Source organism: Petromyzon marinus, chromosome 14, assembly GCF_048934315.1.
Source record: "Petromyzon marinus isolate PM22_M1 ecotype Great Lakes invasive population chromosome 14, UKy_Petmar_22M1.pri1.0, whole genome shotgun sequence".
NCBI lineage: Eukaryota > Metazoa > Chordata > Hyperoartia > Petromyzontiformes > Petromyzontidae > Petromyzon > Petromyzon marinus.
In genome coordinates, this window is record NC_133680.1 from 9988053 (window position 1) to 10010000 (window position 21948).

General features: G+C 46.1%; 1 protein-coding gene across 2 annotated transcripts in view; it reads left to right on the plus strand.

Moving 5' to 3' along the window:
* Positions 1 to 21948, plus strand: part of IMMP2L (inner mitochondrial membrane peptidase subunit 2) — a 258807-nt gene that overhangs the window by 175055 nt on the left and 61804 nt on the right. The window lies entirely within an intron of this gene.

Below are 21948 nucleotides of genomic sequence, written 5' to 3' on the forward strand. Positions count from 1 at the left end.
GCGTCTACATACGTGTATACACATGCATTTATGCACAAATTAGTATATGCATATTGCGTTTTATTAAAAATAGTAAATATCAATAACAACAATAATACTAACTTTTTTTTACAACCTACTGCCGAATGAAGACCTTCCTACACTGTATCAGTTATTTGTCTCAAATTCACCATGTTGGTCAGGACAGGTTGATTGAACAGGTGGCTTAGTACTTGCTCAAATATCACTGAATGTTGGCTGTAGCTGGGAATCATACTCTGGGCGTCGGATTCTTCGCGCAAGATGCTAACTGCTGCGTCAGCGCTCTCCTGCTGTAGTAAATGTAAAGGTACAGGCCTGAAATCGGAGGTCCTTCCACCTCTGCAGGTGGAAGCACCTCCACTCGAGAAATGTATAGAGAGGTCTTGTAGAATGTACTTGGTCTACTCTTCCACGTGATCTTGTCGATCCACTAACTCTGGTAGACAGAGGCAGCGGAGTGTAAGAAGCTTGCCCCATTGTCTCAATTGGGCTGATGTGAGTTCGTTCTTGCAAGCGAACCCTGGATTGCAAGCCCAGTGTGGAAACCATGAGAGCAAGGGCAGCATCCCAATGCATTAATATCTCCATGAAACATTCTAAGCATCACTCTGCTTATACAAGCAATTGGGATATTACTCATCTGTGTTGCGCTCCTGAGCCTTGGTATAATTTCCACATTTTTATGGCGAGGACTCCGTCCTTAGAGATTACGGGGCTGAGTCAACCTCTGATATATGACTATAATCTAAGTTAATACATATGTATGTAAGCGTATACGCATGTGTGCACGCGTGCATGCATATGTCTTGAAAAGGTCTTATCCATTTAAATGGCACTTGTTCTGCATTCAGTGAAATGACTGTTATTTAAAGTTTCTGAAGCAGAAACAATGCCTCTACAAGTACATACGGTGCACCGTGACGATGGCCACATGGCTGAAATAATAAACATTACCCTTGGCTTCAAATGAAAACATAAAAGGAATGTCCCTTTTAAAACAACCATTGAATTAACCTCTACCCGTTATTTAAAGCGCCATTTCGTATCATTCATAATACACATCGTAGGGTTATTAATGAAGGAGAGTCGCAGGCAATTATGACAGTGCAAGTAATCCACTCTGGCAGTATGCAATTGAAACGCAAAAACACACATTTTTTTTCCCTTCTTCAGAAATTGTGACTTGGTCACGTGCATCATATTCCCACGTGCCACACAATGTGCTGAGCTTTTCATCGCAGCAGCAGCAGCCACAAAGCTGAGACAACAAGTTTCAAGCTACATAAAAATGTTTATATTGTGATCATGTTCTATCATCGCATATACTGCATACGTGCATCTTTCTTGTTTGTTTGTTCCCACTGCATGTGTGTGTGTCGTTTTGAATCCCAGAATGAGCTGGGAACTCCAGTTAATCTTCTGGCACCTTGGACCCCCACTGCTGACCCCAAAAGCAAATGCATGACCCCAGGTCCTTGACTTTCAATAATCCTGGCCCCACTATGAATGAGATATTATCTGACACTTGTTACATTACAGTAATGTGCCTTTGTGTGTGTGCATGCTAACAGCACTTGACCAAATAATGGAATCTTTATCTTTGTTTATTGTACATTACTCCTTGGAAGGGTGGGTGTATGGTTTCATGTGTGGCACTATGAATTAAGTGGCCCTGGTTCATTTGCCATCAATGTACAACACCAGTGGCAAGTGCCATCTCAACCTGTGATGGGTCTTTTCTAGGTCAGCTCAGCCTTAATGAGTGTATGGCACAGTGTGTGAACATCAGCACGAGGCAGACAAGGATCGCCATGTGTGTGTTGCTCATTCCACAATCCTACAATATGCTGTGCTTTAAACATACACTTGCGTACATTACCTGCCCCTGTGATTTACATGAATAAACAGGGGAGCTTTCTATCTTATATCTTAAACAGCAAACGAAGTTTAATGTTTACGAATTAATGACTTAACCAGGTTGACTTCATGTCAATGCACGTATGGGGCTTATTGTAATGAATAATAAGTATAATTATAATTATGAGAATTATCAATGGACCCATAGACTCACGTGACTGCACAGTAGGTCACGCCCACCAGTGGAGTAATCAATTCAGAGTACAAGGGGCACCTATTGAGATTGGGATGGACGCTGTACAAGGATTGAGCAGTGAGTGGGGTGTTGTTGTTAACGTGGAGGTCCATTGGTGTGTGACCCAAAAACATATGTACCTGTTCTATCAACTCCCAATTGACGATGGGTGAGATCTTATCGTAAGCCCCGATTTGCATTTTAACTCACAGCCCTTTGATTGTGAGTCACTTTCACCGTCGAAACAAATCCCGTAGACGTGCCAATTTATTTAATTACACGCATATGTGTAGGAATGTGACACAGTAACTCGATGCATCATGATATTCGCGGGGCTGACACATTGCGGGTGCATGTGGCTGCTCGGGGTGACTGCAAGCAGACGGGGAGGAACAAAACGGTGAGGCTTCTCATCCATCAGTTGCGACAAGTGGCCGCTCCCGGGTCCAGCCAATTGGGGACGGTCCCCCATGTTAAACGTCTTAATTTAAATAAATGACTCAGCATTGTGGGCGACGCGGTCGAAAACGAGGCCCTCCGCCCTCCCCCGCCACGCTTGCCTCCTCCTCCCCCCTTGGCTTTTTTAGTACCGTGCGAGTTGGCGTCGTGTACATGTTTATCATCAGCCATGATCAATCCACCGCTGCACGAAGGCTTCCCCGCCTCTTGCAGAGATTTAATAATACTGTAGTGACGTCGGGGATGTCACTGTATGGTGCCGGCCCAGAAGGGCCGTGGCGTGCGATGCACCGTCATCGCGTACACCCCGTGGGTGGGTGTAGTCCCAGCCCTAGCGGGGCTTGGTGAGCGCTGGGATAGCACGGACACGACGCATGGCGTGCGGTGCGGTCTCCTACGAGGGGGAGTTGGAGAGTGTCGGCCCAAGGACAGGGTTGCCCCATGCCATGGCACTCTGGTTGACCCTGCAGACACGTGATCTAGAGTGTCCATAGAGAGGCCCCCAGGTGGGGGGACTAGGGGGTGACCACGTGTCCTGGGAGAGCTCTCGAGAGGGATCGAGGAAGAGCTAGAAGGCTCCAGAAGGTGGGCAGGGCCAGGGGCGGAGCAGCCCTGACCGTAGGGGCACATAAGGCGGGTCCCTGAGAGGGACCGGGGTCGCTGCATTCCACAAGCTGGAAGCTCAACACCTACAAGCGGGAAGCTCTACGTCTCAGGCTGAGACTCTTCGTCCTACGAGGCAACCACGTGGCCGCGGACCCGAGTGAGGGCCCGACCCTTCGTAGCAGTAACTCCTCTCTATGGAGTAGTTAGCTGGGTGGTCACCACCCTAGGCTGTATCTGGTGAAGGGGCAGTTACCCCTTTGTGTTACGTGTTACAAATAAATGTGTTGCCTCTAAAAAGGAACAACGTCTGCGACTCAGTTGGGCTCACTACAATATCACCCAACAACTGCACGTGAGGTGATTTGAATCGCTACTTCTCCATTTCGTAGATGTCCTATCGCATGCTTCCTGTTCCTTGGCTGCCACTGCATCGGTGTTCTCGACCAGCGGCCATCACTCCGTCGAGCGACAGGTTATGGTAAAATGTAACACTGAGGCTTTTGCGTGAAATACGATGAATAATTGATTTTTTGGGTCAGATCGCGTAAGTCAAACCTGTGTCGTACACCCTCCTCCGCCCTGCCCAGCCGCTGAATACTGTTGCCAGGTGAACAAGCGTGCCAGTTTGACCACTTCGGCACATCGTTGTTTTGGAGAGCAATGTCACAACATTTAGTGTGTTCCTTAGGGAGAGGAAAAAAAAACAGCTCTCGTACCTTTTAGATAAGCTGTTACTTTACTTGTTCTGGAATCTCCAAAATGAATTTGAAGCTTTGTTAGTGAGACTATAATAGCACTCCCTGCAGTGTCTGCTCCACATTGAAATACGATGGCACGGCAGCGATTTCCAGTGGTGGCGTTTGGCATAAACTAAGCAACATCATGTGGCCCAAAGTGCATAACAATTTAGGGGTATACCGAATATCAGCTCGAATCCAGATCGTAATAAACATAAAGAGTGAATTTATTTATTTAATCTCTTTTATTGTCCATAGCTCTCTTCTATCATCTCACTGCATAATGTTCTTGTCTACATCCTCTCTAATTTCACTGCATTAATGTCCCTTCTGTATCCCTCTCCTCCCTCTTATCATCACACCTCTAACCTTTTGTCCACATTTCCCTCATCCCGCTACATCTCATATCCCTTTTCTATAGCTCTCCTGTCATCTCACTCGGAGTTTATGAATTAAAAGGAGTGCCCCCGAAAAAAAATGTGTGCTTTGGGCCCACAATGGGCCAGCACCACCACTGGTATTGTCACTCGAGCACCCCTTTCATTGTAATGCCGTAATGCAACTACTCTTTTTGTCTCACTAACGAAGTCTAAAACTGGTGTCCAACAGCCCGTGACTCACGGCCCGGGTACGCATCGACAGGTTAGCACCTATTGTTTTATATATATTTTATTATTTTATTGTTTCCCTTCAACGTGACTTTACCGAAAGAGCTAAGAATATAGGTTAGCACCTGTTTGTGTTTTGAGGCCACGGCTTTATTTAAAAGGCAGTGTCATCGATAGTAGTGGTAAAGCACTTCACACCGATGAAGGATTTATCTAAACGTAACAAATGCATTGTAGTGCACCGCTGCCGCACGGGCGTTTGGTGAGCTTGCCCCACGAACGCGGGTGGCAACAGCGGGCACGCGCCGTCTCTCACAGCAGCTGACCCACACTTGCCAAGGTGTACCCATCCCAGCGTATGAAACCTGTTTGTCAGCCGCGATTGATCTATCACCTATGAGATTACCCTTTGGCCCTGGGGCATCTGCTGCAGGCTTTTTTTCTTTCCCCATAGCCTCCCACACGTGTCTCTCCTCAAGGATAAAGCTTCTCGCTTGCTTCAGTCATCCCTATAAGGCAATCTCGCCCTCCAATGAGTCTGTCTCGCCCTCTCAATCTCTGTCTGTTCCTTCTCTTCACCTTCCTCCCACCGCCGCCACCATGTTGTGGCACCCGGGTGTCAAGGATGTAACGAGCTTATCAAAAAGGAAACGGTAAAGACACCTCCGTTACATGAGCACGAGGTGGCTGTCATCTTTATTAGCAGCCAGTCAGTGGTGGCAATTTCACATTCGTATGGCTAGGCTCAGATCACCCACAGGACAACTGCCATGCACGTCCCACAACGTGGCAATCATTGTATCCGTCTCAGAGGCGTGATGGGCTGAGTCGACCCCCCGCACTTGGAATTGAACTCGTAACATTCCGACTGTAAAGTGGAGCGGTCAAGCAACGTCGCACCCAGCTGAATTATTAAAACCGCTAATAACATTAAATCCACAGGACGGACGCCCTTTGACCCCAATAAGTTTCCACCAAGGGCACTGTCTGAGTGCCACGAGAAGAAATTAATGGGCGATCAAAAACATCAAATGGATGGGGATGCAGGCAGAGCTGGGGAAAGTGGAGATGTGCTCTTTTTTTCTTCCCCCCACGCGTCTCTTGACGGCTACTGAATAATAGGGACGTTGATGTGTGTCACTACCACGCCTGTTCTTTTCATTGCGTTGTTGCCTTCCTCAATAGGATGACATGGTGGAGCAAGATAGGTGCGGGCCTTTTCTCTGTCTAGTGTGCCGCTTTTTATATATTTTTTCTGCAGCATTGCATCATTGTGGATGACATTTCTTGGGGGCTGTTTAGTTCCCGAACACAGCAGGCCATCTGCCTCCCTTGATTGAGTATAATCTCCTGTGCAAAGTCATACATCATGCCAATCGGGGTATGTATTTCAATCCTCGCCGTCGCGATTCAATGAATATTCTCAGTTTTGACCTTGGGTTGCAGGGGTTCTGACTTTGAACCGCATAGGAGCGTATCCTAGGGTTATGGAAATTCCATGAAAATTGCAATGTCGATTCATTTCTGCTTCCAACACTATCAACCACACACACGAAACTAAAACATTTCTGTTTATTTTGAAATATTACACTGTCTAACAAATGTTTTTTTTGTTCCTGGGTAGTAAGTGTTATTTCCTAATTGCTTATGCCTCAAAAGTATAGAAAATGCCTATTATTCCCCACAAACTTTGCTTTTGTAATCAGGACCTTGATATTTTGAAATTTACCTATTTTCAATGAGAAAACGGGCTAATTTGTGTCTTTTCGTTCACACAAAGTAAAAAAAACAACAACATACGAATCAAAATTAACATGTATTTATACTAAAGTAATAAAAAAATGACTACAAAAGATTTAGAAGTGAGTAGATGGAAACATTACAGCCAGTTATGACTTAAACTGGTTGATGATGTCCTTCCAATGATTACCGTGTTCGTGAGGATAAGGCAGATTTGAAATACGGGAGGACCAACACCTCAGCTGTGGCTGATCATTGTTTGAATGCGGTTGGCTTATGAAATTGATTTCTCTGAGACGAAGGTACTTTGCAGGCCACTGGCTATCAACAAAGATTCGTCCATGAAGCCATCCATATATACAGTGAGGGAAAAAAGTATTTGATCCCCCGCTGATTTTGTACGTTTGCCCACTGACAAAGAAATGATCAGTCTATAATTTTAATGGTAGGTTTATTTGAACAGTGAGAGACAGAATAACATCAACAAAATCCAGAAAAACGCATGTCAAAAATGTTATAAATTGATTTGCATTTTAATGAGGGAAATAAGTATTTGACCCCCTCTCAATCAGAAAGATTTCTGGCTCCCAGGTGTCTTTTATAGAGGTAACGAGCTGAGATTAGGAGCACACTCTTAAAGGGAGTGCTCCTAATCTCAGCTTGTTACCACAGAAGCAATCAATCAATCAGATTCCAAACTCTCCACCATGGCCAATACCAAATAGCTCTCCGAGGATGTCAGGGACAAGATTTTAGACCTACACAAGGCTGGAATGGGCTACAAGACCATTGCCAAGCAGCTTGGTGAGAAGGTGACAACAGTTGGTGCGATTATTCGCAAATGGAAGAAACACAAAAGAACTGTCAATCGCCCTCGGCCTGGGGCTCCATGCAAGATCTCACCTCGTGGAGTTGCAATGATCATGAGAAAGGTGAGGAATCAGCCCAGAACTACACGGGAGGATCTTGTCAATGATCTCAAGGCAGCTGGGACCATAGTCACCAAGAAAACAATTGGTAACACACTACGCCGTGAAGGACTGAAATCCTGCAGCGCCCGCAAGGTCCCCCTGCTCAAGAAAGCACATATACATGCCCGTCTGAAGTTTGCCAATGAACATCTGAATGATTCAGAGGACAACTGGATGAAAGTGTTGTGGTCAGATGAGACCAAAATGGAGCTCTTTGGCATCAAAAATGGAGGAGGAGGAGGAATGCTGCCTATGACCCCAAGAACACCCATCCCCACCGTCAAACATGGAGGTGGAAACATTATGCTTTGGGGGTGTTTTTCTGCTAAGGGGACAGGACAACTTCACCGCATCAAAGGGACGATGGACGGGGCCATGTACCGTCAAATCTTGGGTGAGAACCTCCTTCCCTCAGCCAGGGCATTGAAAATGGGTCGTGAATGGGTATTCCAGCATGACAATGACCCAAAACACACGGCCAAGGCAACAAAAGAGTGGCTCAAGAGGAAACACATTAAGCTCCTGGAGTGGCCTAGCCAGTCTCCAGACCTTGATCCCATAGAAAATCTGTGGAGGGAGCTGAAGGTTCGAGTTGCCAAACGTCAGCCTCGAAACCTTAATGACTTGGAGAAGATCTGCAAAGAGGAGTGGGAAAAAAATCCCTCCTGAGATGTGTGCAAACCTGGTGGCCAACTATAAGGAACGTCTGACCTCTGTGATTGCCACAAGGGTTTTGCCACCAAGTACTAAGTCATGTTTTGCAGAGGGGTCAAATACTTATTTCCCTCATTAAAATGCAAATCAATTAATAACATTTTTTGACATGTGTTTTTCTGGATTTTTTTGTTGTTATTCTGTCTCTCACTGTTCAAATAAACCTACCATCAAATTATAGACTGATCATTTCTTTGTCAGTGGGCAAACGTACAAAATCAGCAGGGGATCAAATACTTTTTTGCCTCACTGTACAGAAACAATTTCAACTGAGAGGATGGGTACAAACTCAGCAATTAATTGGAATGACGTCATCAACCAGTTTAAGTCATAACTGGCTGTGATGTTTCCATCTCGTCACCTTCCGATGTTACACAAGTTGTTAATTTCGCCACGGCTCATGCGCCTACCCTTTGACGTAACCATCACCGCTTGTGCTGGCCCCAGGCACTTGTACCCAGCCCACTTCCTTCTGATACCAGGACACTTGAGCTACAACAAGTTGTTAATTAACATAACCATCACCGCTTATGCTGGCCCCAGGGCACTTGTATCCAGCCCACTTCCTTCTGATACCAGGACGCTTTGGCTATGCCCATTTTAAACCTTTAAAACAGCTTGCCTTTAGTGGCTTCCCCCCCCCCCCCCCCCCATTTACCACCTGATGACAATCGCTTGTGTTGCCATCGAAACGTCGTAGTTTTTTGTTTGTTTTCTTTATTATGTTTTGAACCTATCTACGTGACTTTACCGATAGACTCAAAGAATATGAATTCCTGCAGTCACGAAAGCTTCATGTCATGAGTTAAATCTCTTACACATTAGTCATGGGTGAAATAAATGTATTTTTGTAGGATGGTACAGACGGGAAAAGAGAGCCATGAAGTTCGCTATCCCAAGAATTTGGCGGGAACCCACTGACCACTCAAGCCACTGCTACTTCTGCATGGTGGACCCTTCCGAACGTCAGACTGGCAAGAATGCACCTGCTATCACGTATCCAGACCTTCCTTCATCCATCGCCCCGGTGCCACACTGCCATGAGCTCCACGTACCCACTCCTCCGGAGAGAGAGCAGCCGTCTTTAGAAGAGAGCAGCAAGTCAGAGAGCGAGGAGGACGATGTAGATCCAGGTGACAATTTCAGAGGTGGAGCTGAGGAGAGAAACCCATACGACCCCAACCAAAAAGACCTCAACGACTTGATCAGAGATTTTGGTCTCACCAAGTCCAATGCCGAGCTTTTGACATCTAGGCTAAATCAGTGGAACGTGTTGGATGAAAGTGTACAAGTCACAGATCAGAGGAAGCGTCACCAACCTTTTTGCAGCTTCTTCACCCGTCAAGATGGGCTCTGCTTCTGCCACAATGTGACCAGTCTGTTCGAGGCAATCGGAATCGCCTGTAACCAGAATGAATGGCGCCTCTTCATTGACAGCTCATCCAGGAGCCTCAAAGCCATGCTGCTGCATAATGGTAACAAGTACCCGTCTCTTCCCCTGGCTCACTCTGTCCACCTCAAAGAGGATTACAACAGCATCAAGACCTTGCTGGACGCCTTGAACTATGATGAGTACGGCTTGGAGGTCATCAGAAACTTCAAAATGGTGGCATTCCTGATGGGTCTAAAAGGTGGTTTTACCAAGTTCTCCTGCTTAGCTTTGCCTTTGGGACAGCAGGGACACCAGGGCGCACTACCACAGGCGGGAATGGTCACAGCGGACAGAGTTCTCTGTGGGGAGGAACAACGTCAAGTTGGAGCCACTGGTGGAACCCCGGGAAGGTGTTGATGCCACCACTGCACATCAAATTGGGCCTTATGAAACAATTTGTCAGAGCTGTAGATAAGGAGTCGGCAGCCTTCAAGTACTTTCAAGACTTCTTCCCTAAGCTGTCTGAGGCAAAGGTCAAAGCCAGTGTCTTTGTCAGACCACAGATAAAGAAGATCCTGGAGTGCAATGAATTCCCCAAGAAGCTCCCAAGTAAGGAGAAAGCGGCTTGGAACAGCTTTGTCGCAGTGGTTCGTGGCTTCCTGGGCAATCACAAGGTCGAAAACTATGTGGAGCTGGTTGAGACTCTGGTGAAGAACTACGGCACAATGGGCTGTAGGATGTCCCTCAAAGTCCATATCCTTGATGCTCATCTTGATAAATTCAAGGAGAACATGGGAGCATACTCGGAGGAGCAAGGCGAGCGCTTCTACCAAGATATACTGGACTTTGAACGCCGCTACCAAGGACAGTATAACGAGAACATGATGGGAGACTACATTTGGGGGCTGATTCGTGAAAGTGATTTACAGTATAATCGTTAATCTCGAAAAACGACTCACTTCTTAATCTTTTGTAGTGATTTTTATATAACTTTAGTATAAAAATAATGGTAATTTTGATTCATATGTTGTTTTTTTTCTGACTTTCCGAAAAGACACAAATTCGCCCGTTTGAAATAGGTAAATTTCTAAATATCACTGTCCTGGTCACAAAAACAAAGTTTGTGGGGAATAATATCCATTTTTTAATACTTTTTATGCATAAGCAATTAGGAAATAACACTTACTACCCAGGAACAAAAATTGTGTTACATAGTGATATTGTACCAGATTCATGCAGAGATCTTCTTTCTTCTAATTAAAGTCACACAAGAGGATTATAAAGACAGCACAGATACATTTATTCAACAAAAAGTCGAATTGAGTGTCGGTTATACATTTTTGCATCATCTAAACATTAACATCCCTTTGTTAATTTTAATTATAAAGTGAAATTTAATTTTAAATATATTTAACATATGTATTGAGAATGCATGGATTTTTGCATATTTCATTTCTGGATCAAGTGTTTTTTTTTCTCCACATTTCAGGTACATAATTTTGAGATCCTCGCTTGATCCTCCAAACCCTGAATTGCAGGCATAAGCCATCACACCTGCCCGTGGGTATATCGCCACAATTTAAATTAACGTCTTCATAGGAGCACCATACATTACTTTCTTATCTTCTTTGGTTCTTTCGGTAAAGTCACGTGACTTTACCGAAAGAACCAAAGAAGATGAATCCTTACTTTCTTATCCTCGTTTCAGTACACGTGTTTACTCAACAAGGTGAGAGCCCATTGAGATTCATGGTTCTGTTCGCAAGGGAACAACTTCATAACCCAAGGAACACATTTCGTGAATTTTATCGTCGCAAATTAGTTTCAGGCAATTGAGCTTTTGAGATTTGGGGCATTGATACGCAATTTTCAACGGTTTTGAATATCGCAGGTTTTTTGACACTCGCTTCAAAGCAGACACCGCACTTTTAGCTGGCAGCTACGGGATCCAAACAGTTGACTTCATTCAGACTGGCTGCCGTAGCAAAAGTACCGACCGCTAGGCTAATCTTAGCCTCGTAATCATTTCAGTTTTCGTCTTCTGTAGACGTTGGGTGGGCGAGGGATCAGTTACTGTTCATGGCAGGATTCAACGGGTCGGGACTAGCTGGCCTGTTGTGGTGATTGGACGGTAATCTGGCACATGTGCTGCCGGCTCGCCAAGTCCGCCTCGGGGTTTTTCATCAGCAGCCATTGGGCTACAGTGGCAGCTGCACTTTTAATTCATGGAAGTACACATTGACCCAGATGGGTTATGCTTGCATAATTGGTTGCTACGGCGGCGGCGTTCGAGGCCTGGCTTTGTCTAATACGCGCGGCGCATTGGAGGTGTGATAACATTAAAAACAAATTCTGAAGGAGAGAAAAAAACAACGCACAGCCAAGTCTTTTGTTTGAAAACCAAGGCTTGCCCCACCCCCCCACTGCATAGTAGCTTCATAAACACATTACATTCTATCTACATACTAAGCGGCATCAGTGTTCCTTTTAGATTTACTCTGGCAAGCTAAGCAAATTGTTGTGATGCCAGATATGGTTTCAACAAAGGATGTAGGCAATTGCCCGTGGTTACCAGCTTAATTAATTTGGCAATGTGCGTCATTTGTGGCGTGGCGTGGCGAAGTGTTACAAGAGAAACGGAAATTTTTGGACACGCTTATGAAATGAATAGAAAATGGCTTTTGATTAACAACAAAAAAAGCCTACACATTGACAGGATGAAAGGGCTACAGAATAATGACGATTTTCAATATACACGCGTACACTATCGCACACGTGGACACAAACAAGCGCACATACACAGCACACATGAATGTCTGTTTGGCCACAGGGTATCAGGATTCCCAAATGTGAACCCAATCTCGGCCTTCTTATGATGATCTTGATGGACACTTAAATAAGAGCACCATCTGCTAATTTGTTTCAGATATAACATGAAAACCCCCTCTGATGTTGCTTGCCAGACAATGCTATTGTGTGGCCATGTGCTGGACAAACATGAATAAGTGTCGATAAGTGTTAACCTAAATCCTTTACTGTCACTTAAACATTAACTTAGGCTATGTATGCCTGCATTGGGCTGCAGTAGATGCATCTTAGCCAACAGTACTGCAAGCCAACTCTTGATAGAATGTGATATGCACTGTGTGTGTATAGGGGGAGCGGTAGTGTAGCGGTTAGCGTGCTGCGCTACGCGACCCGAGTTCGATTCCCGCTCACGGCCAACACCAGTGGCACATATCTGAACCGGTCTTGGGCCTCCCCTAGGTCGACTCAGCCTCAAATGAGACCTGGTGTGGTGTATAAACATCACTGGGGAGACAAAGGCGGTCGGGCCTGATGCTGGCCACCCACCCCATCAAGTACCGTGCTGGCCTTCATAGGTGCTCGCTAACAGCACTTGCCCCAACAGTCTGTTAAGGCTAAAGGAGGGAACTTTGTGTTTTTTGTTTATACAGTATATATGTGTATATGTATTTGTGGATTGGCAAAGTATTTATAGCACACTTTCCTACAATCCTGCCAAAGTCGGGTTCAATCTCTGGTCCTGATTCACTGCACCTCTGCCAGGGGTTATCTGCATCATGTGGGGGCCTCTACGAATTCCACTCACTGTAAATCAAATACGTAATATAATGTCCGTTTTCAGAATTGAAACGAAGTTCTATCAGTGAGGAACTATTAAATCTCACATGGTACACAAATTGGTTATTTTGTAAAAAAAAAAAATCAATCCTAAAAAAAGTACTTGTTTTAAGGTTTTAATACAAAATTACCAGATGTTGCAAGTGGCTAGGAATGTAACCGGGGTCGTTGGGATTGTATCACATTGTACGAGCCACTATGATACCACCACAGTGTTGCGCACGTGTGCGCGCGTGCACAGACGCAGGAGTGTGTGCATGCGGGAACACGACTGTTTACGAGCTTCCTCGCCAGTAGGCGAAATGCGGACGAGTGGACGCATTCCCGCGTGCATTTCTCCAAAAGAGTCCAGGGCTCGTGTTAATTGCCCCGACCCAGGTTCCATTCCGCTAAAATGATGGTGCCCGAGTGTCAGGGAGGCGGGCCCACCGGGATGGGAGTGGGAATTGGGCGTGAGCCGCTCTCATGCCATCTGCCCTGCCTTCGAGCGCTGGCACATCTTTAGAGCCAGATGTCATGCCCGGCGAGTCCCGCAAAGCGCCAGGGCAGGGACCGAAGTGGTCGTCGTGGGGCCAAGGTGGGGGGAGGGGCGTGGCGGGGAGTTTGGGGCCCTTAAGGGAAATTAACCCGCGCGTCGGCCCGCCACTTTGCCGTGTTGCAGCGACGCGGTACCAGGCTGACATTGACGCATTTTGTTCAATGGTCTTTTGTCGTTGAGCAAAGCGTCGGTGGATCAGCGGAAAGGTCTGGCGGCTGACGGTGCGCAGGAGGGTCTGCTGCTGGGGCACTTGGGTGTAATTGAAGGTGGTGAGACGGGCTACGTGTCGGGAGGTGTGGATGGAACGCAGCTGAACGGTTTGCGGTGCTCTTTGTATATCTGGTGGACGTGTGAAAGAGCCCGATAGGAACGTGTAAACTCATAAACGCAGTCAATTAATGCAGCTTCCAAATGGCAATTCTTGTTTCGTTGCATTTATGTTGTGCAGCTGGCAAGGCTAGAAAGCCTCTTCACGTTTACATTGCATACTGCAGATAATGGTTGCGTAGTGCCTGTTCGGGTAGTGGAGACTCTCAGAATTGCGTTGCGATACTCTTAAAGAGCAGATCTTAGGCTTTGTGCAACAGCTGTGGGATCTGGCAGATGAAAGGAAGCAATGGTGAGGTGTGGTAGTAAGCAATGCCATTGAACTTAATGTATTGTGCTTTTGAATACAATTGAGCATGATGTGTTTGATTTGTGGGTTTCCATGAGCTGCCTAAGCCAAACTAAGCCAGTGACTATTCTCCGGCTTTGTTGAAATACACCACTCAAAGAACCAAAACTTGGGCAACATACCGAAAATTCTAAGAGTGTTGGGAGATTCGTGCTAAGCCGGTCGACAAGGCCGCGTTGCCTACAAATGAAGTGGTTAATGTGGTGTAGAGAACAGAGCGGCCCTCTAAACAAGCTGCCTCCAAGCACAGCCGTCATGTGCTCTGCATGCAACTTTAAAGATGAATCATCCGTGGCGATGAGGAACGCCCTCAGCGGATACACGTGACACGAGCGTGAGGACGGCGCGCACTCTTGCGAGCCGTGTTCTATAATACTAGCACGTTAGCTTGTCTCAAAGCTAACGTGCTTGTATGGCTTTCCCTTGTAGAGCGTGCATTCGTGTATAAACATAGACACGTCGTCTCTCCGCATGTGGCGATGTTGCCGTGATGTGCGTGTCCAGCTTGTGGAGAGTATCTTGATGTGCTGCTGCATTTAACGTTAAATACATCCAAAAATCCGTTGTCGTTTAAAGATGTTGTCTTGTACACGTTTTATCCATGGCGTGGAAAGTGCTGTTACGGAGCTCCTATTAAGCCTGGCATGTATGTATGTAGAACTTCTATTGCACCATACGTAGCCAATCGTACTAATCCGAGGTGCGGGGAAGGACAACAAACAAAACACAACAAGTAGCTGTTGAAGAAATTTGTTTTCAATCTAGATTTACCAGTGCATAGCTCCAGTGGCTTCCTAATATCGGAAGGAAGAAGGTTCCAGACGGCCGCAGAAGCGCATCTGAAAGCGCGCGACGCAGTGACCCATCTCTGCTCGATGGTTCGCCAAAAGCCGCAGCATAGCGCGGAGAGACAGTGGTGCGGTTGGCACAACACCCTGCCTTCCACATTGAGATCACTACCACATCAGGGACTCATTTAAATCAAACCGTGGATGGCACAAACCAGATTTAGACACCAGTGACTATTGATGCTGTCCATTAGCGCGAGCGATCGAAGCTTGGTTGCCAGTATCTGAGCCAAATGTGCTAACCTCTGCAGCAAAGCACATTATGGCCATTATATTTGTTTACTTTTATCGGCAGTGTTATTGATACATTCGAGTTTTTTTTATGTGTACGTAATGTCTATGACAATTTACACATCATTATTTACGTGGTTGTTGCTTTTGATAATGACGATGCAATGCATTTTTCATCCAAGAAAGAGTCTCAAGACTCTTCTTTAGAAGGATATTGGATTCGGATTTTTGATAACTTCGCGTGGAAGGAAACTGAAGCACGCATAAAAAATATATTGATGTATACGCAGCAATAACACTTAAACGTCTGCATATGTATGTAACCAATAGTGCTAATCAGAGGTGCTGGGGAAGGACAACAAACTAAACACAAAAAGCAGTTCTAAACAAATTAGTTTTCAATCTAGATGATTTAAAAGTGCATAGCTCCAGTGGCTTCCTAATATCGGAAGGAAGAGCGTTCCAGACGGCCGCAGAAGCGGATCTGAAAACGTGCAATGTAGTGAACGTTTCTGTTCGATGGTTCGCCAAAAGCCGCTGCTATGAGGATGACCGGAGGTGGATTCAGCTACCCACTTGCTGTACTACAATCTCCTCGCTTCCTCGTTACCTCAGCTGATTTGGTATTCCACCAAGCTGTGCAATCCGCAAACCCTCAGTCCCTCACGCGTGTGCACACACGCATAATCTCCCACATGCAGGCTCACGTGCTCTCCCATGAAAAAAAAGTAAGTGGGCTTTAGCAGAACAATTAACTAGACCGGATGAGATGGCCGATATATAGATGAGATTGGTGATGGAATGGCAGCCAAATGAGAGTGCGTGCCTGAGATTACGACCCCCGCAGAGATTTAGCGATGGGCTCAGGTTCATGTGCAGTGAGATGGATTGTGGCATCACAGGACCGTGAGGGAGGGTGAAAAGGCATCATCCAGTGGTGGATGGACAATTGTCCGATGACGACGACGATGAGGATAATGGATAAAGAGATGAGGATGGGTCATGCATGTGACAAGTTGATGAAAGGTAGCTACAGCTGCCGTCAGTCACTGCTGATGCCTCCGCCGTGGTGGGGCTAGGCACACGGCACCGTTCTACCTTTCGACACCACTACGACACCTCCCTATCGTCCGCAGTGTTTCTCATATAGCAAGAGTTATTTGGCAAGTGCATCCCATTGTCATTGATGTTGCCGATGATAAAAGGAATTGAAATTCCGGGGTTATAGGATGGGTTGATGTTCGTGGGTGGTGAACAAGCTAAAAGGTCGTGGAAATGTGGACCCGGGAAAAAGTTATTGTGTATGTTGGCCAATGTTACTTGTTCGAAAAGAAGGCTTTATACAGGGTGTCTCATCACGCTGGAATCATCGGATAGGACGTCGAGGGCCTGTGGAATGACCAGCGAGAAGCGCCGATCTCACACCACTGGATTTTTTGTAATCTTTGTGGTCACTTGAAGGCGCTGGTCAACGCGGAGAAATTTCAGAGTGTTGAACATTTACGGCGGCGCATTGTTGACGCACGTGACACCGTTACCCCTGATACCATTTACCGTGTGCTTGTTGACAATGGACACATTGAGCACGTTCCGTGAATAAAAGCGTTACGATTGCCCTTTTTTGTATTATTTTTCCTGTTATTCCAGACTGATGGGACACCCCTGTTAGTAGTTTGGGTGCGAAACAATCGGAGTTTGCATATTGATCCCCAGAGGACAGAGTGGAGCCAGCCACCCGGCCACTTCAATCCTGCCTGGCGTCTCTCCGTCCCGCATTTAATCAAAGCTCGGCGCACCAGCTGCTGCCTGGCCTTGTGAGGCATGGGAGGGAGGGGGAGAGTGTCGCCGTTCCCTTTTGTACAGGCGACGAGCGTTGGTCTCGATTGCTGATTGTTGGGACCAAATGCCGCAAAAGCGTGCGTAAACGACAATCGTTGTAAAAACGTCGTAGGCGGCTATTTACAGGCTGCGGCGGTGCTGATTGCGTTTGCCCGCGAGGTAAGCGCAACCTGTGGCCCTGCGAGCAAACCCCATTAAAGGCGCTCGCGAACGTTATTACTACAGGCGCCTACGGGACGGCGGGGGGATAGGCTCCAACCTCATCACGGAGGCTAATGCGCATTCATTAGTAGAGTTATCTCTCACCCCCCCCCCCCGCTCTGTCTGTTCCTCGTGAGTCCACACGCGCCACCCTATGAGAGGTGTAAACTAACAAAAAAAACATAGTATAGGCATTGTTTTTGGGTCAGATCGCGTAAATGTGAACGTGTCGTCAAACCTGCCACCACCCGACACGGCCAATTAGTAAGGTTTGCCACGTAAACAGAACACGCAAATTCGTTACTCGGACAGCACACCGGTGTGTTGGAGAGCAAATCCACAACATTAAAATCTGAATAAGACGTTTTGCCAGTGATTACAACTGGCTGTCGGCTGATGATGCTAATTGTAATTGAAACGTCGCACTCCGATTGTAAATGTCGTGGATTTGCTCTCCAACACACTGGGTGTGCTGTACTAATTACGAATTGGCACCTTCTGTTTACGTGACGACCCTTACTAGTTGACTGCGTCGGGTGGTGGCGGGTTTAACGACACATTAACATTTACGCGATGAAACCCCCCCCCCCCCAAAAAAAAATAAAAAAGAACCCCTATATTATGGAAGATATTGGTCGCGAAAGCCTATGTTTTAAACAAACACAATTGATGGAGAGGAGGGGGAGCCGAGCGAGAGATTGAGAGAAGGGTTGGGGGGCTGTTCGGGGAGTGATGCTCACGCAGCGTCCGCAGATTGCCGCGACTGGCGTTCACGTGTGCTCTGACTAACTGCGGCGGTGCGATAAGGAGTTCCGAGGCCATCTGCGGCCGTCGATAAGTCATTCCCCCCCCCCCCCCCCGAGGCCTCCTCCGGGTGCTCCTACAGCTGTTGCGACGCGATAACCAAAGCGTGTGCCGGGCCCGGAGTGTGAAATAGCCGGAATTATCACCGCGAAGTCGGCGGCTCCCCTCCCAAACACCTGGGCTACAGCCCTGCCACCGCGATGTCACGGCGCGTGCTTTCATGCTAATGCCCCGCGCATTCTCCCGAGCCTGTTCACATGTAAATGCGGACTTACTGGGTGGGTGGGTGAAAAAGTGAGCTTAGCCTTTCTTAAATCGGATTTCACGAGCGCTCTCGCCTTTCCATGCCTCTGCCGAACGTGAACGCACCGCCAAACGTAATCAAACCCCGCTTTCGCTCGAACGTTTCGCTCGGGTATTTTGACCGACTTGCAGGCTGCCGTATTGCGGGTTCCCTTCCCTCTTAATACGCGCGTTATTACAACACGCATGTATGTGTGCCCGGCGTGTTTCCCGCCTCTCTGCGTTATCCGGTGTTGTAGCCGAGTGGTCCTATCCGTATGTCGCGCTCATATCTGTAGATTGTCCCGAGCGAGTGGTATAAAAATGCCGTTCCGATAGTGGAGGGCAGCCATTGTCACGATGCACCCCTCCTCCGTAAGTCAGTGAATCGTCACAATGTGGAGTCACAAAATTAAATGAAAAATATACGTTTTCTGCATTTGCGATGTGCGTAGAGCTTATAGTTGCATGCATCTATACAATCGACTGTAGATGCATGTAAATGCTCAAACTACGGTGAATAATAAACGCACAATTCAATGCACGTTTCGCAAAAAAACTTAACAATTTATTGATTTCTTCCATTCCCATTCTTACTGTTGACTTCCCACAAAATGACACCCTCTGTTATTGACCCAGGAAGGGATGCTGTGCCGGAGTCGTCGAGCCACGGCTGTGATTGAACTTGTGAATCTGTGTGAGTCTAGCGCCCCGTCATAGTGCCACGTGACCCAATCATTGACACGCATCTGCCCCGACTGCCATAGCACTTTTAATTCTGATTGACAACGAATGAATGGAAATATGGATCCATGATTGAATTAATAAATCACAGCGAATTATTTAAAATGATGCTTCGCACCTGCAATTTTTTGCTGTGACATATGCCTGTTAACTAAATTTCAAGGTACATTAGTTCACGGCGCATTAACAGCAGTCGCGTGAATAGGTGTATTGATGTTTATTATTCTGCATATATATTTTTTGCCAAATCATCTAGCTCTTCATTAAACTAATGATGGAAGCATGCCGAACGACGCCTCGTGATGAGAAGCCATGCGTTTCGTCAACTGTCCTTTGTGCTCTTGGGCAATATTTAATCTCAACAGAAGGATGAACAGCTGTGTACTTTTTCCTGCAACCTGGCCCCAAGCCATCTCAATACAGTATCGCTGGGAAGCAACGTTAACCTTTGTGTTATCATATTGAATCTCAATGGAGCAAAAAAAAAATATCTCAATTCTTCTTCCACATTTGCTTCTGCACGCATGCCAATTATCCAACACTATAAGCTCGCGTTGATTGATCATGCATAGACCATTGTATTTGTAAAGCTCCCACCTACATGTCTGTGAGGTAGCATGTTTGTAGATGGCATACAGCACATAGTTTGCTTCCCTTAACCTACTGACTTGACAGTACAATTCCTTTGAATTCATGGATTTAGTTCCACACAGGACTTGCAAACCAGAGGTCACTGGTTTAATTATCCCCGGGCACGCCAGTTGATACAAGTGTGCAAGTTTCCTAAATACCCTCTCCCACTCCACCTCTGTCCACCCAACAGTATACATGGAGGCACCACAGTTATTCTGTTGGCCGGTCGCATGTGGCGACATCTTCTAAGATGTCTGGCTTGCGTGGGAGATTGCGCCAAAATTCCATCGAGGAGGAGGGCTCTCTTGAGTACCTACAGAGGCCTTTCCACCAGTAGTGGTCTGAGCAAGACATTTCATGGCTGCACCTTTATCTTTTCCATATTTAGTCCAGTTTCGCCACGGTGGTCATTGTGGGTTGGTGAAATCGTGCCCAGAACCGGTTCATGTATCACCGCTATTGATGTTACTTGTGGCCAGAAATCAAACTCGGGTTGCCGAGTTCTCAGCACAGTGCGTTAACCACCCTCCCACCCCCCCAAAAGTCATTTCTGTAAAGGGTTCAATTAACGAATCACAGTGCAGAGGTTTCCAAGAGCATTGACAAAGCCACCGCACCTCGCCATCACAGCTGCGATTGTGATAATCGTCACGTGACTTCGAATATCTGATCTTAGTCTCAGCACCGCCGTGTCTTCCTTGGTCTCAGACCTCTGGGTGCCCACTGCACTGTAACCTGCACATCTTCCACCCTGCGCACGTGTAAAGGTAATATTCTTTCAGACCATATGGGCAGCAGAATGGAGGAGAGGACCCCACATTTGTGCAGAAGCATTGACTGAAACATGGTAGGGTGTCACCAAATGACTGGCATTAATGTGATTGTGAGTGATGCCATGGAGGATGTTTCACACTTCATCAGCTTCATTTTGAACATCTCGCGGTGGTGAGATGTTAGCTACCTCGCCTGGTATACAGGAGGTCGTGGTTTATGATCCCTACCCTGACGCCTGTATATTTGGAATTTTACACGTTACTCTCCCTGTGGTCACATGTATTTTCTCTGGGTTCTCCGGTTTTTCCCTCCACATTAGAAACGTGCGTTTAGAGTGTTTGGCTGCTATAAATTTCCACCTGATGAGCCACTTTGTTGAGCTGTCATTTATGGTCCGAATCGCTTCTGAAAACGAGCTATATAGTTCAGTGGGTCTTACCTGGTCAAATACAAATACTGAATAGTCTTATCACATGCACACATTGAATTGATGAAATAATGCCAAGGAAGACCCTCCTGAAAATACAGTTGATACTGAACAAAAATTATAAATTTTATCTTAAATGTGAAGAAAAGTTCAGTCAAGGTCACTGCAAAATCATTCATTTAATTGAGATCCATAAGGTCGCACTCATCTCATGGTGGTTATTACAGAGATGATTTTTCTTTCCCTCGTTTGGAGGAGGCGTGAAACTTGTGATCAAGACGTCCATAGAAAACGATTTAGAAATATTTAGAGTGTTGTTAGGGGGAGCATCAGTGGGGTCAGTGTGTATAGGTACTTGGTTAATTTCCCATGACAAAGCCAGACAGCAACATTTTTACTGTGAAATTGAATTATCATCGCTATTCCAAGGAGGAATTGGAATTGAGAACACGGCATGGAAATTTGAGCTTATTTTAATTACTTCACCACTGTCATTAGCAAATGCTGCCTCACATCCTGAAAAAAATATATAGTATAGAACAGTTATAGTTATTTATTTCAGAACATATCGTGCCTGGAATCGATTACTTTAAAGGTAGGCTTGCTAGGTGATACAGGTTGCAACACAAGACTGCCAGCCTACTAGACTGAAATATAGGCCGTTGAAGGCATTGCAGCATATAGATCTGACCAATCTGTGGACAGCTTTTTCAAAATCTCATTCTCAAATGCATTGTTTTTTCTAGTTGCCCTGGTTTATACCCACATGCAAAATGCTAAAAGTGCAAAATTGGCAAAATGCCACATGCATGACTTTACGAATTGCAAAGTTGCAAAATATGATTAAAACATGCTATGTTGGGCTTTCCAAAAGGCCTGTATCTTGTTTTCGCCTGCATGTTTAGTTTATCTCTTCTTTCATGGTCAGCCTTTACATTCTCTGTTGTGATTTCCATTTGTGCTTTAATTATAATTTTTTTCGTTTA